This window comes from Tachypleus tridentatus, chromosome 2 (assembly GCF_004210375.1).
Source record: "Tachypleus tridentatus isolate NWPU-2018 chromosome 2, ASM421037v1, whole genome shotgun sequence".
NCBI classification, from domain to species: Eukaryota; Metazoa; Arthropoda; class Merostomata; order Xiphosura; family Limulidae; genus Tachypleus; species Tachypleus tridentatus.
Genome location: NC_134826.1, coordinates 18,972,239 through 18,985,814, shown reverse-complemented (window position 1 = coordinate 18,985,814; position 13,576 = coordinate 18,972,239). Strand labels below are relative to the sequence as shown.

The following is a 13,576-nucleotide window of genomic DNA, read 5'->3' as shown; positions in this document are numbered from 1 at the left end:
TGACGTCGCCACAAAATCGTGCCCAATAACGAAAGTTCAGCGGTAATTAGGTGGTCACGTGGTTGTGAAAAGTAAACTTTTGTGAAATGTGGAGGTTTCTCGTCTTGGATATTGGAGTTACAATATTAGATCTGTAATTATAATAAAATTATTAACAGAGCATTTGTGGAGTTTCTCTCGCATCATTTCCCAGAGTTCCTCACATCTGGTAAAGTTTCAATAAACTTTTACCGGTGAGCAGTGTAAGACTAGAGGGAAAGCAGCTGGTCATCACCACCCACCGCTAACTCTTGGGCTACTTTTTTACCAATGAATATTGAGATTGACCATCACTTTATAACGCCCCCAAGGCCCAATAGGCGAGCATGTTTGGTGTGACGAGGATTCGAACCCGCGACCCTCAGTTTACGAGTCGAGTGCCTTAACCACCTGGCCATGCCGGGCCCCGGTAAACGGACTCCAAACAACAGTATAGAAGTGGCTTGTGTTGAATTGTAACAAAATAAAAGCGTAGAAGAAATTATATTATCAACTAGTTTCGTAAGCTGGAAGCGTGACATTTATAAAGTTAGCTTAACTTCATTTGTTATGGGAGGGGGGAAGTATTAAAATACTCCAATTGATGCCATTCAGATCATTTTTCACACACTGAACTGTCACCATGTGGCGTTAGTTGTTGTTGTTTTTGAATTAAGCACAAAGCTACACAATGGGCTATCTGTGCTCTGCCCACCACGGGTATGGAAACCCGAATTTTAGGGTTATAAGTCCGCAGACATTCTGCTGAGACACTGGGGGGCAGATGGCGTTAGATAAAGTACAAAACAGTAAACAATGCATATAGAAAATAAAGTTAATTGTTTGTTATTAACCACAAAGGGTTGTCTGTGTTCTGTCTTCCACGGGTATCGAAACCCGTTTTCCAGCAGTGTAAGTCAGCAGATACATAACTGTATTAATATGGAGTGGGATGGTCATAAAACTGACGAATAATTGCAGCTACAAACATAAAACACTAAGAAACACGGAAACGCCTGGTCGTCACTAAAACCAAATTTAAGGTTTTAGTTCCAAACTTCCTTGATTAAAATAATGTCATTTATTTATGGACTGCTTTTCTCTCTTACAGTTTTTAATCCATCAGTATTAAAAGGAATTATTATGCTTACAAAAGATAATTATTGTAGGTGTCGCTGGCCCATTTTGTATTAAATTTTTATTTTTTATTTTTTATCCAAGGAACTTTTTTACAAAGTAGTAATAAGTCATAATTCTTACAAGAAATTATTGTTTGTTCTTTTTTATAATCGCGAGCCACACGTAATTGTGTTTTTGAACTTCGCGCAAAGCTACGCAAGGGTTATCTGCGCTAGCCGTCCCTAATTTAGCAGTGTAAGACTAGAGGGGAGGCAGCTAGTCACCACCACCCACCGCCAACTCTTGGGCTACTTTTTTATCAACGAACAGTGGGACTGTCCTCGCATTATAACTCCCCATGGCTGAAAGGACGAGCATGTTTGGTGTAAAAGGAATTCGAACCCGCGACCTCCGGATTACGAGTCGAGTGCCTTATCCACCTGGCCATGCCGGGCCTAAAATGATGCCAGGACGTATTTGTGATGGTATTCAAAGAATTTAACTCTTTGGATCATTTGGACAGGACACAAAATACATGACAGACCTCATATTTTGATTTTCACAGAGCTCAAATACATGCTGCTCTAAGAAAGGCATCTTTGTTAGTAGAAAATAAAACTTGTGAATCGTGGGATAATGTTCGTTACCTGTTATAACCCACGTTTGTTCGTTCGTTTTTACGTATAGCTCTTCATTCGCCACTGTTAACCTAAATAATTTACACTGAGAGAGGTTTATTATTTGATTTGCTACTTCCACTGCAACAGGCTAGTTTATCTGAATTTTCGTTATAGGCCTCGTATAGTTAAACCACGAATAACAATTCAATTTAACGGTTTCTTAAATGTTATCGAAACCTGAAAAAAATGTTTATGTTATTAGCAACAAGTACATCGAAAATAAACATGTTTCTTACTTTTTAGTCGAGGCCTACTTTATTTATCTGTTTTGTCCTTCAAGGCAGCATCGAGCTACGAATTCCGTGAAACCAGTTTAATGCAGCGGAAGTGGCGAATCATAGAAGAGATCAGGCCTCTACGTCATCTCATCTTTGCTGAAATTCACGTTTTAGTAAAGAAAATACATGAATAAATATGTAAATTATGTTGTTTTTTTCAGTTTCATTGCGGGAGCATTGTATAAATACGTGTAGTTTCTGTTGTAATAAATGATTTTGTCAGGTATTGTTATACAATATAAAGCTTACACATATTACAAATGTGTAATTCTATGTATCTAAGTTATCTAATTTTATTGGCCTTAAGCCTATAACGAGTGCAAGGAAGGGAAACGTCACTACATGTGTAACCATATGTTTCTTTAGATTCACTCTTTGTGGCTCGGTAAGAATTCTGGTACCATGTTCGTGGCATTTAAGTAAACTACAAGATTCACTACGTTTCATGAATGGCTGGAAACTGTTCTCTTGATATGAGAAGTTGTTCCAGATGTATTTCATATAAACATATCTATTTCAAAGTTGGCAGTTTGTTTACATTGTGAGAGACACTAATAGTTTCTATTTGTCATTTTTTTCATATCTGCGGATGCACCTAAAAAACACAACAAATAGTTTGGACGTGCAAAGGATCATCCATCTTTTTTGCTTTCGTTAAAAGTGATGTTATGATTGGATACGCGTCTTACGGATTTATTAACGTCCATTTCCATTGGTTGCTTTCAAACTTCAACTTTGTTTACACACATTACAACTTTGTATTCTCATTAATAAACAACAACAAACGAATTTGTTGTAGCGAGAACATCACGGAAAATCAATATGGATGTGAAGACTTTGACTTATAGATGTGAAGACTTTGACTTATGGATGTGAAGAGTTTGACTTATGGATGTGAAGAGTTTGACTTATGGATGTGAAGACTTTGACTTATGGATGTGAAGACTTTGACTTATGGATGTGAAGAGTTTGACTTATGGATGTGAAGACTTTGACTTATGGATGTGAAGACTTTGACTTATGGATGTGAAGAGTTTGACTTATGGATGTGAAGACTTTGACTTATGGATGTGAAGACTTTGACTTATGGATGTGAAGAGTTTGACTTATGGATGTGAAGAGTTTGACTTATGGATGTGAAGACTTTGACTTATGGATGTGAAGACTTTGACTTATGGATGTGAAGAGTTTGACTTATGGATGTGAAGACTTTGACTTATGTTTCTGTACAAACACTTCACATTTTTAAAATGTGTATGATCCAACAATAGTGTACTAATAGTGATCCAACAATAGTGTACTAATAGTGATCCAAGAACAGAGTAATAATAGTGATCCAACAATAGTGTACTAATAGTGATCCAACAATAGTGTACTAATAGTGATCCAACAATAGTGTACTAATAGTGATCCAAGAACAGAGTAATAATAGTGATCCAACAATAGTGTACTAATAGTGATCCAACAATAGTGTACTAATAGTGATCCAAGAACAGAGTAATAATAGTGATCCAACAATAGTGTACTAATAGTGATCCAAGAACAGAGTAATAATAGTGATCCAACAATAGTGTACTAATAGTGATCCAACAATAGTGTACTAATAGTGATCCAAGAAGAGAGTAATAATAGTGATCCAAGAAGAGAGTAATAATAGTGATCCAAGAATAGTGTAATAATGGTGATCCAAGAAGAGAGTAATAATGGTGATCCAAGAAGAGAGTAATAATGGTGATCCAAGAATAATGTAATAATGGTAATCGAAGGATGTGTTATCAATTAATTTTCTGTACCTTCAGAAACCGACAAGTATGATTTCGCACCCCCTTGTTTCTAAACCTAAATTTAATAAAAACAACTCTTTTTTACTGTATTATGTTTCAGTCCCTTCTGGATTCTGTGCACCAACCCTTACTGAAATATCAACTGAACAAATAATCCCTCGTGCATTACGTCAATATCGTGATCTCTCTGAAATACCTATACTTGGTGGATCTGACAGGTCCATGGCTTCCACGTTACTACACTTCTATCACTACAATTTATCTTTTCACAGACCACCAACGTGAGCTGCCATAGTTTCAGCAGCCTCACCAAGTTTCTCCCGTAGTACTCATGAAAGATATGCCGTCCCCACCATATCAACCGGGGATGACATGTACCCTTTCTGGCTCAGTCATTTCAACTTTTACAAGTGTGATTGATCTATAGATTAATGACAAAATAGACCTAGAAATTCTGAGGGAAACGAAGCTGTTTGTTTTTTGAATTTCGCGCAAAGCTACTCGAGGGCTATCTGCGCTAGCCGTCCCTAATTTAGCAGTGTAAGACTATAGGGGAGGCAGCTAGTCACCACCACCCACCGCCAACTCTTGGGCTACCCTTTTACCCACAAATAGTGGGATTGCCCGTCACATTATAACGCCCCCACGGCTGAAAGGGCGAGCATGTTGAGTGTGACGGGGATTCGAACTCGCCACCCTCAGATTACGAGTCGCACGCCTTAACACACTTGGCCATGCCGGGCCATCATACTGACAAACAAACAACATTCGTGGAAAATCTAGTTGCTTCGATAACACTGCACAACAATTTTTTTTTAAAGGTTTTTGCTGATTGTGACAGGTACCTGGTGGGTATGCACAAATATAGTTTTGGTTTTGCTTCATCACGTAAAACTCTGAGAAATAGACAGTTAACTGTTTGCCGGCAATAACGTATTTCATTGCGTTTATGTTTCTAATACGCTATTAAGTTCAACATAATTAAAAGTATTTTGCTCCTGATTTTCGTTTGTATTCAGTATCCGGCGCATCACGTTGCAGTATCCAACAGTAGTCAGCAAGCATTGACGGATTGCAGTTGCTCTGATATCGTTTTTCCATTGTAGCAAAACTGAGTATTTCGATGAAACGGTACGTCATGGGCAAATCTGGATGTGATTTTCGTGATCAGCAGTCACAAATTTATAAGGAACACCCAACAGTGTTCAAGAAGCAAAAGCTTTGTTGTGCAGTGTAATCCGTCAGATAAAAAAAATAGCTTTACCATTAATAGGCGAAGAACTTTAAGAAATCACAAGAAAAATAGAAAATAAATGTAAGTTTTAAATACACACAAAGAAGGCTTAGTGGAATGAATAAATAAAACTGTTGTATTGTGGGGTCAGTACATTTTATATGTGGTAAATAACTTACATCAGGCTCTGTCATATGTGTGTGACACTCAGCGCTTTTGTAATCGATTCTGTTTTTTAACGGCTGAGACATAACCTGTTTTTTTATTGTCAAGTAAAATAATAAATCAAAGAAGGAAAACAACGAACGTTATTGGAAGTTTTTTCTCTCAGAAAATAAACACTTTCACAAGTTATTTCATTGGTTTAAAAATAACATTTCATTAGGAAGGCGTTAGCACTATCTATGTAAGGATGGCTTGGATTTTTCATCGAAATGGAGTTTTGAATATCTCCTCAATGGGTCATCAAAACTGTACAATACTATCCATGTGATTGATGACTGAGTCACAAGTTCTGGGAATGTTTGTAAATATCATGGTAAAAACAACTTGGGTTTCTTGTTCGTCTTGATACCGTCCTTCCCACGGTATCACTGGGAAAAAAATTCATTTTTTGCCAAATTTAGGGTTCTAAGGTCTAATTATTGGTTTGTTAATTTCAAAACGAGTCACATAGACCTCTATGAAAGTCAAATCACTTAGGACCACGTCATCCATATCGTTTTTTGTTCTAACAAAAAGTATATTTTATTTTTGTAATAAATAAACCGTTTGAGAAATAAAAACAAAACACTATTTTGACAAGAAGTTAATCACGTATAATGATTTTTTTCGTGTTGTGATATAATACAAGTAGGTGTTTTTGCGTGAACAATATTTAAAAAACAGTATTTAAGAATAAGCCTTACGAACCAGACTCAAATACCTTTTTTACAAATTTACAGTACTGTGAATCATATTTGTGTGTCATGAATTTAACAACATATTGTACGTCACTCATATCTAAGTTATGCCATTTATACAGGGTGTTCGGAAAGTCACTGTACAGTTTAGTAATCATATGTTATAACAGCATTCATTCAGTTTACTTCAAGCCAGCAACTGATAGCGATGTTTAGAAACAAAATAAGAAGGATCCAGGCCTGTATTGATGCCAACGGGGGTCACTTTTAACATTGTTTATAACTGTCATTCATATTTACTTCCTGTATTCTCTATTGAAACATGTCTGTTAATAAATATATAAGTGCACAGTGACTTTCCGAACACCCTGTATATTAGCGACGCGGAAAAGAAAGTATTAAAATATTTGCTCGTTTGTTTTATAAATTTCGCGCAAAGCTTGTTTGTTTGTTTTTGGAATTTCGCACAAAGCTACTCGAGGGCTATCTGTGCTAGCCGTCCCTAATTTAGCAGTGTAAGACTAGAGGGAAGGCAGCTAGTCATCACCACCCACCGCCAACTCTTGGGCTACTCTTTTACCAACGAATAGTGGGATTGACTGTCACATTATAACGCTCCCACGGCTGAAAGGGCGAGCATGTTTGGCGCGACTGGGATGCGAACCCGCGACCCTCGGATTACGAGCCTTAACACGCTTGGCCATGCCGGCCCCGCGCAAAGCTGCACGAGAACTATCTGCGTTAGCCGTCCCTAATTTAGCAGTGTAAGAATAGAGGGAAGACAACTAGTCATCACCACCAACCAACCACTCTTGGGCTACTCTTTTACCAACGAATAATGCGATTAGCCGTCACATTATAACGCAACTACGGCTGATAGGGCGAGCATGTTAAAATATTTATTTGTTATTAGGCACAAAGCTACACAATGGGCTATCTATGTTAAGCCCATCGCGAATATCAGAACCCGACTTTTAGAATTATAAGCACTCAAACTGGTCTCTGATACACCTGGGTCGACAGATACACCAGCCTTGTGTATCTCTAAAACACGAAACAGCTAGTTAACGTATTTAATAAATTCATTAAGATCGTTTAACGGTCGACCCCGGGTTAACCCATTATTTTTTTACTTTAAAATAGAACACAGAACACCAAATCCAAAACAAACAAGCAAAATATAAATGACTAAACACTTAAGTACAAATGTTTTTGACTCGATAAGAGTGCTACATCTAAATAAAAGTCAGTTTAATGTTTATTGGACGCCTGGCTGCATGCATTATTATTACGAAGAAATACCGACAGGAAAGCTACTAACGTTGGAATACAGTCGCACGTGCGGAAAATAACTGAACGTATTTGAAAAAACCAAAAATGACTACGGCCAGAAATCGCAAATATAGCTCTGTAAAATATGTTTTATTTTGTTTTTAAATTTCGAGGGCTATCTGCGATAGCCGTCCCTAATTTAGCAGTGTGAGACTACAGGAAAGACAGCTAGTCATCACCACCCACCGCCAATTCTTAGGCTACTCTTTTACCAACGAATAGTGGGATTGACCGTCACATTATAACGCACCCACGGCTGAAAGGGTGAGCATGCTTGGTGAGACCGGGATTCGAAGCCGGGACCCTCGGATTACGAGTCGAGTGCCTTAACCACCTGGCCATGCCGGGCCCGTTTTTAAGTACACTTGTTTTCGGTATAAAACGATATTTAACAGTTCTAATTAACGGCTAATTATCATGGTCAGTTACGCATGAGTTGTTTAATTTCGGTTCAAAGTTACCTTTCAGTGCACTGTTGACGAATGATGATAAATTATAATTGCTCTGAACAAAATTTGATTTAAGTATCTCGCAGAACTCTCAACGAAAAACAGAGTATTGGTGAAAAGTACTGTTAATACAGATGAAGAATTGCTTGAAGTGCTGTCAATGAAGTTAAACTATCGCTGAAATGTCCTGTCAATGAAAACACGGTGTTGCTGAAAAGTTTCACATGGAATTTCTATTAACGTCATTGTAAACTCGTTTGACTTTAGCTTTTTACACACTGACCTATCATTTAACAATGATTTATGATCGGAGGTGAATTACTGGTTAGCTTGACTAGATTTTGGTGGATTCTAGGATTTGTGGCTCGCGTCCCGCTGTCTCACAAATGCGTTACGTGGATTCTCTTGACAAGGTGTCTTTCCTCTTGTGTATCAGTTTATAATTAGAGGCGGATATTCTCAGTTGGTATTTTTTCGAATTCAAATGCAACGTAATTCAAATTCATTAAAATCAAATTGTAAAACTTACCAATAAAAGTAAATTTAGGACTTGTTTTAAAGTTTGCATTTCAGAAAAGGAACAAACAACAGGGAATCTTCAGTAGCTGCGGCACCTGAAATTATTTTAGACAGGATTATAATTATTTAATCTACGAGATATTTTTCCTCCTGTTTGTTTGTTGTATTTTTGTGCGCTAGCAATACCAAGCGCGGTGCGCACGTATACCCGATTCGATTTTATTACTCAACAGAATTTCTACCAGTAGAACCCCAAATTGAAATTATTTCAGGTAGAATTAGAATAAATTAATCTATGATACCTTAGCTGTGGTCAAATACATCAATCGAAAGAATTTGACCTCCTAAGTCCGAAAGTGTAATTAGATCTCAAATCGGTCAAGGGATGACGGAGCTATGAGGTAAAAGATTGCACTTGTTGGTGCTAGGTTCGCCATATTAGGCTTAGGGCTGCCAACTTTCATATTTAAATGTTAATTCCATTAGGATTATTTGTTACCAAGCAGTTTTTTTTAAACAAAAATGTTAATTAACTGTTGTGAATCTTTGAAATTTTAATTAAGAACTTCCACATCGTTTTCTTTGGACAATAAAACAATTAATTTAAACTTTTTGACTTCCAGATTTTTTACAATATACCTAAATATCCCTGGGGTCTCTTAAATTATCAACATACTCTTCAACGACCTTAGAACTGAAAGGGGAATCTACGGTCTCATTAACGTTCACATACTTTGGTATGTTTGGTTGTGAGATGACTATGCTTACTTTTTTGTAAGTATATATAATATTCACACTACACGTGGGATTATGTTTAAGTTTTACCTTTCACTGCTCTAAGTAACTTCGATATATTTTCACACTGTATGTGATATACGTATTGTTACCGTTCAGTCTTCCGTTGGCACGGCGGTAAGTCTACGAATTTACAACGCTAAAATCAGGGGTTCGATTCATTTCGATGAATTCAGCAGATGGCCTAATGTGGCTTTACTATAATAAATCACACACTTACCGTTTATCTTTACCTGGAATCAAAATCAATGCAAATGTTTGATGTTATGGCCTGATATTGGGTTGATTTGTCTATATAAACTGATAAAAAACTACAACACAGCTGTTGTATTTATTTTGATTTTAAAGTCTAAATAAAAGAGATGAATGTTGTAATATATCACATTGTCTTGTGCTAATTGTAATATATCACATTGTCTTGTGTTAATAGTAATATATCACATTGTCTTGTGTTAATAGTAATATATCACATTGTCTTGTGTTAATATTAATATATCACATTGTCTTGTGTTAATTGTAATATATCACATTGTCTTGTGTTAATAGTAATATATCACATTGTCTTGTGTTAATTGTAATATATCACATTGTCTTGTGTTAATTGTAATATATCACATTGTCTTGTGTTAATAGTAATATATCACATTGTCTTGTGTTAATTATAATACATCACAATGTCTTGTGTTAATTGTAATATATCACATTGTCTTGTGTTAGTATATGTCTAAAGACATATACACCGTTTTTTTTCTTAACAGTCTCCCTCACCGCTGTGACAGCGGTAAGTGTACGGATTTACAACGTTAAAATCAGGAGTTCGATTCCCCTCGGTGGAACACACAACAGATTGCCCGATGTGGCTTTCTATAATATAAACACACACCCTTCTTAATACGATTTAATGTTCTCCATGACGAGAAACCCACTTGAAGTAAAAATGTATCTCAGAAGGGGTGGTATGGGTGGGTATTGACACGTACGTTTACAAATAAAGTTTCGACCTTCCAAACGTTGTTCTCTGCTTTGTTAGTAAAAGTTTCAATACCCATACTAGTCGTTCTCAGATACAGGGCTTAAAACGTGTACAGAATTAAACCAGTTTGTTTGTTTGTTTTGGAATTTCGCACAAAGCTACTCGAGGGCTATCTGTGCTAGCCGTCCCTAATTTAGCAGTGTAAGACTAGAAGGAAGGCAACTAGTCATCACCACCCACCGCCAACTCTTGGGCTACTCTTTTACCAACGAATAGTGGGATTGACAGTCACGTTATACACCCCCACGGCTGGGAGGGCGAGCATGTTTAGCGCGACGCGGGCGCGAACCCGCGACCCTCAGATTACGAGTCGCACGCCTTACGCGCCTGGCCATGCCAGGCCAGAATTAAACCAGAGTAATATTGATCAAACTGGAAACGTTCGTTCATCAAAGTAATTTTTTTTGTCCTGTACTTTGTTATAAAATTTATTGGGAAATAGGCCTGGTGGATAGCAAGCCTGATTTGCTCTAGTTGCTACCATAAACTCACTTCACATTGGGCCTGTGAATGCTACAAAAGCAGCCCACGAGGTGGCGGTGGTTACTGGTTATCAATGTCTTACAAGATATTCCACGTACTCAAAATCCGGTAATAAACCAGCGGTTATCTTTGATCTTATGAAATGAGACCGTTAGCTTAAATTTTCTCACACAGGATTGAAGCATTTATGTTTATGTAAAGCTAATACCTTATAATGTATGTACAGTGTAAACAACAACTTAATAATTCAAAAGTTCACATGTTTTTTTTAAAACCTTATATATGTAAAAAACGGCTGGTATGGGTAGAGAAAGCACTGTGTAGAAGAGCGAACAACGTTTCGACCTTCTTCGGTCATCTTATTGTAAAAGCTGTAAATGGTAAATAACCTATACAAACATATTGAGAGCTTCATGTTTTACAATATATTTTTAAGAGTTTCGAACCTATATATGCATACAGTTTAAAAGTTTTACGTTTTTGAATTATGTAAATATATGGTTTTGCCCTCTTTTCCCCGTTTTTTAATATTTTTAATTAAAAAATAAATAAATTAGATAAACCATACACATGGCATCAAACACCAGCGACTAAAGTTTGGTTCTTTAGTATTGTTTTTAATGGTGTTTCTAAGTGGTACATAAATTAATGTGGCTACTCTTATCACCTCGGGAAATCAGAGATGTAGTATAATATTTTCTTTTGTTTATTTTTTGTCTCGATGTTTTACCATCTGGTAATTCATTAAGCATGACTATTAGAAAGATGGAATTAGTAAACCAGAGTAATTAACACACAAGGATGCCTGGATCTTAATAAGGAGGTTATTCTGTTTCCTGTCTTCCTAATCAAAAGCAAGGAAAAAACTGGTTTAGATATAACATTATATGAAGATACAACTCTAAAACTGTCACTGTTCGTTTTCTCCTTTTATCAGTTAAAATAATTTTATTACCAGCAGTCTGGATACAAATTTAAACACGAATTTTTTTTTATTTTTTTCCGAGGGCTTATCACAACGAAAGCCGGGTTTCGGTACCCGCTGTAGGCAGAACACAGATAAATCATTACATATAATTGAATTTAACAACAAACAAACCTAAACCTAAGTTTCCAGTCCAGACAAAGAGACTCTGAAGTCACTAAAAGCACGTGTACTTTACCCTTTAACTACATCTGAATTAGGTATTCAGATCTCAGGGAGCTTACCATTTATTTCGTAATGAAAAGTTGTAATGAGAGGTTTTTATACGCCAGGTGGCCTAGTGGCTATTTCGTCCATCAGTGAGTACGTGTGTTCCGCCTCTTCATTCATCGAAAAATAGTTTTGTTTATCAGAAATTAATCTGTTTGCTTCCTCGCTCATCTGAACAATGCCTTACGCCAACTGGAGGGAAGACAATGAGTCATCCGGAGCAGCTAAAGGATACTTATCGTCACTCTTATAACGCACCTACAGCTGAAAGGGAGAATCGTATTTGTTAGCGTCACTAATCGCTAAGTTGGATATCTTAGGTTAATTTGTTTTACACTACGTTATATCACTGATAATGTCACATTGACCTTACACTTCCGTAAACAAGTTATGTTATTCTTAATTAATATATTTTCTCTTACATTATTTAGTCTCAATAAATTTCGGAAAATGAGATTAAATTTAATATTAAAAATCGTCGGATTATTAAGAAATAAAGCCGTCTGTGAGACAAAAGCTATTTTAATTTTTAAACAGTAGGTAAGTGTGACTTTTTTCCTCGTGTCACTCCCCTGGTGAAACGGTGGAAAGTCTACGGATTTAAAACTCCAAAATCAGGGGCTTCGATTCTCCTTGGTGAACACAGCAAAGACTTTATTGCGACTTTGTGATAACAAAAAGACCATTTCCTCGTGACAACGCAGAAAGTATGCCAAGGGGTGGTTATATTTAAACCTTTGGTTCTGCCCTATCCTTGCCTACCAACATTTGATGTTTGGTTGACCTAACAGTGGTATCTAATGTCACCGATGCTTGTTCCAAATATAACTCCAAACCATAACAGTATAATGCGTTACGTAGTTGTTATTTCTGTCCAAAGAAAGGTTGAAACATTTATTTTTACGAAACCAATCCGCTTCAGAGTGGCTGGCTATTTTTAAGTGAAAATATAAAAGTGTTTGCAAACCGTCTCCATCATGGTGATGGCGGGCCACTCAGAAGAGTCCATATAAAGTGTATTGTGTGGTTTGAAACGTTGCGACATCTAGTGTGTAATAATTGTAAGGTATCGACAGGAAGGAAGAAACTAAAGCTGAAAATACGCACACAAACGGAAGTTAAATAATTATTGAATATTAATATAAATAGGGCAGTATAGAAATAGCTTGTTTGTGTGTTTTTTAAATTGGCAGCTGGAGCGTTCTTCTGATATAAACCGAATTAACTGTTTGTTTGTTTGTTTGTTTAATTTCGCGCAAAGCTACTTGAGGGCTATCTACGCTAGCAGTCCCTAATTTAGCAGTGTAGCACGTAAGACTAGAGGGAAGCTGGTTACCACCACCCACTGCCCACTTTTGGGGTACACTTTTACCAACAAATAGTGAGAATGACCGTCACATTGTAACGCCCCCACGACTGAAAGGGCGAGCATGCTTGGTGCGACGAGGATTCGAACCCGCGACCCTCAGATTACAAATCAAACGCCTTAGCCCGTCTGGTCATGCTGGGTTCCTGCATAGACTGTCTCTTCTGTAACGGTCAGGGGGTATCGAAACTCGGTTTTTAGCGTTATGAGACCATAGACTTACTACTAAGCCACTAGGGACCATATAAGATATAAAACACTCCCCCACAATGGGTTCTAGTACCATTTTATCAATATGAAAGTCATATCTGAAATGAAATTTGACCTATTTAATTTCCGTATGGAATTCTACTCGTGATCTCTTTGTGATAAATCGTTTTACGCACAAA

At 37.0% G+C, this 13,576-nt stretch overlaps 1 protein-coding gene and 1 long non-coding RNA gene across 2 annotated transcripts in view; one reads left to right on the top strand and one right to left on the bottom strand.

The window, feature by feature from the left end:
* The window catches only part of LOC143239032 (uncharacterized), a 171,915-nt gene that overhangs the window by 104,051 nt on the left and 54,288 nt on the right, over positions 1-13,576 (top strand). The gene's annotated exons all lie outside the window — the stretch shown is intronic.
* LOC143239033 (uncharacterized) overlaps positions 11,668-13,576 on the bottom strand; it is a 50,103-nt gene continuing 48,194 nt past the window's right edge. The window contains exon 3 of the long non-coding RNA XR_013020924.1: positions 11,668-12,085. This is a non-coding gene — a long non-coding RNA (uncharacterized LOC143239033). The remainder of the gene's footprint in view (positions 12,086-13,576) is intronic.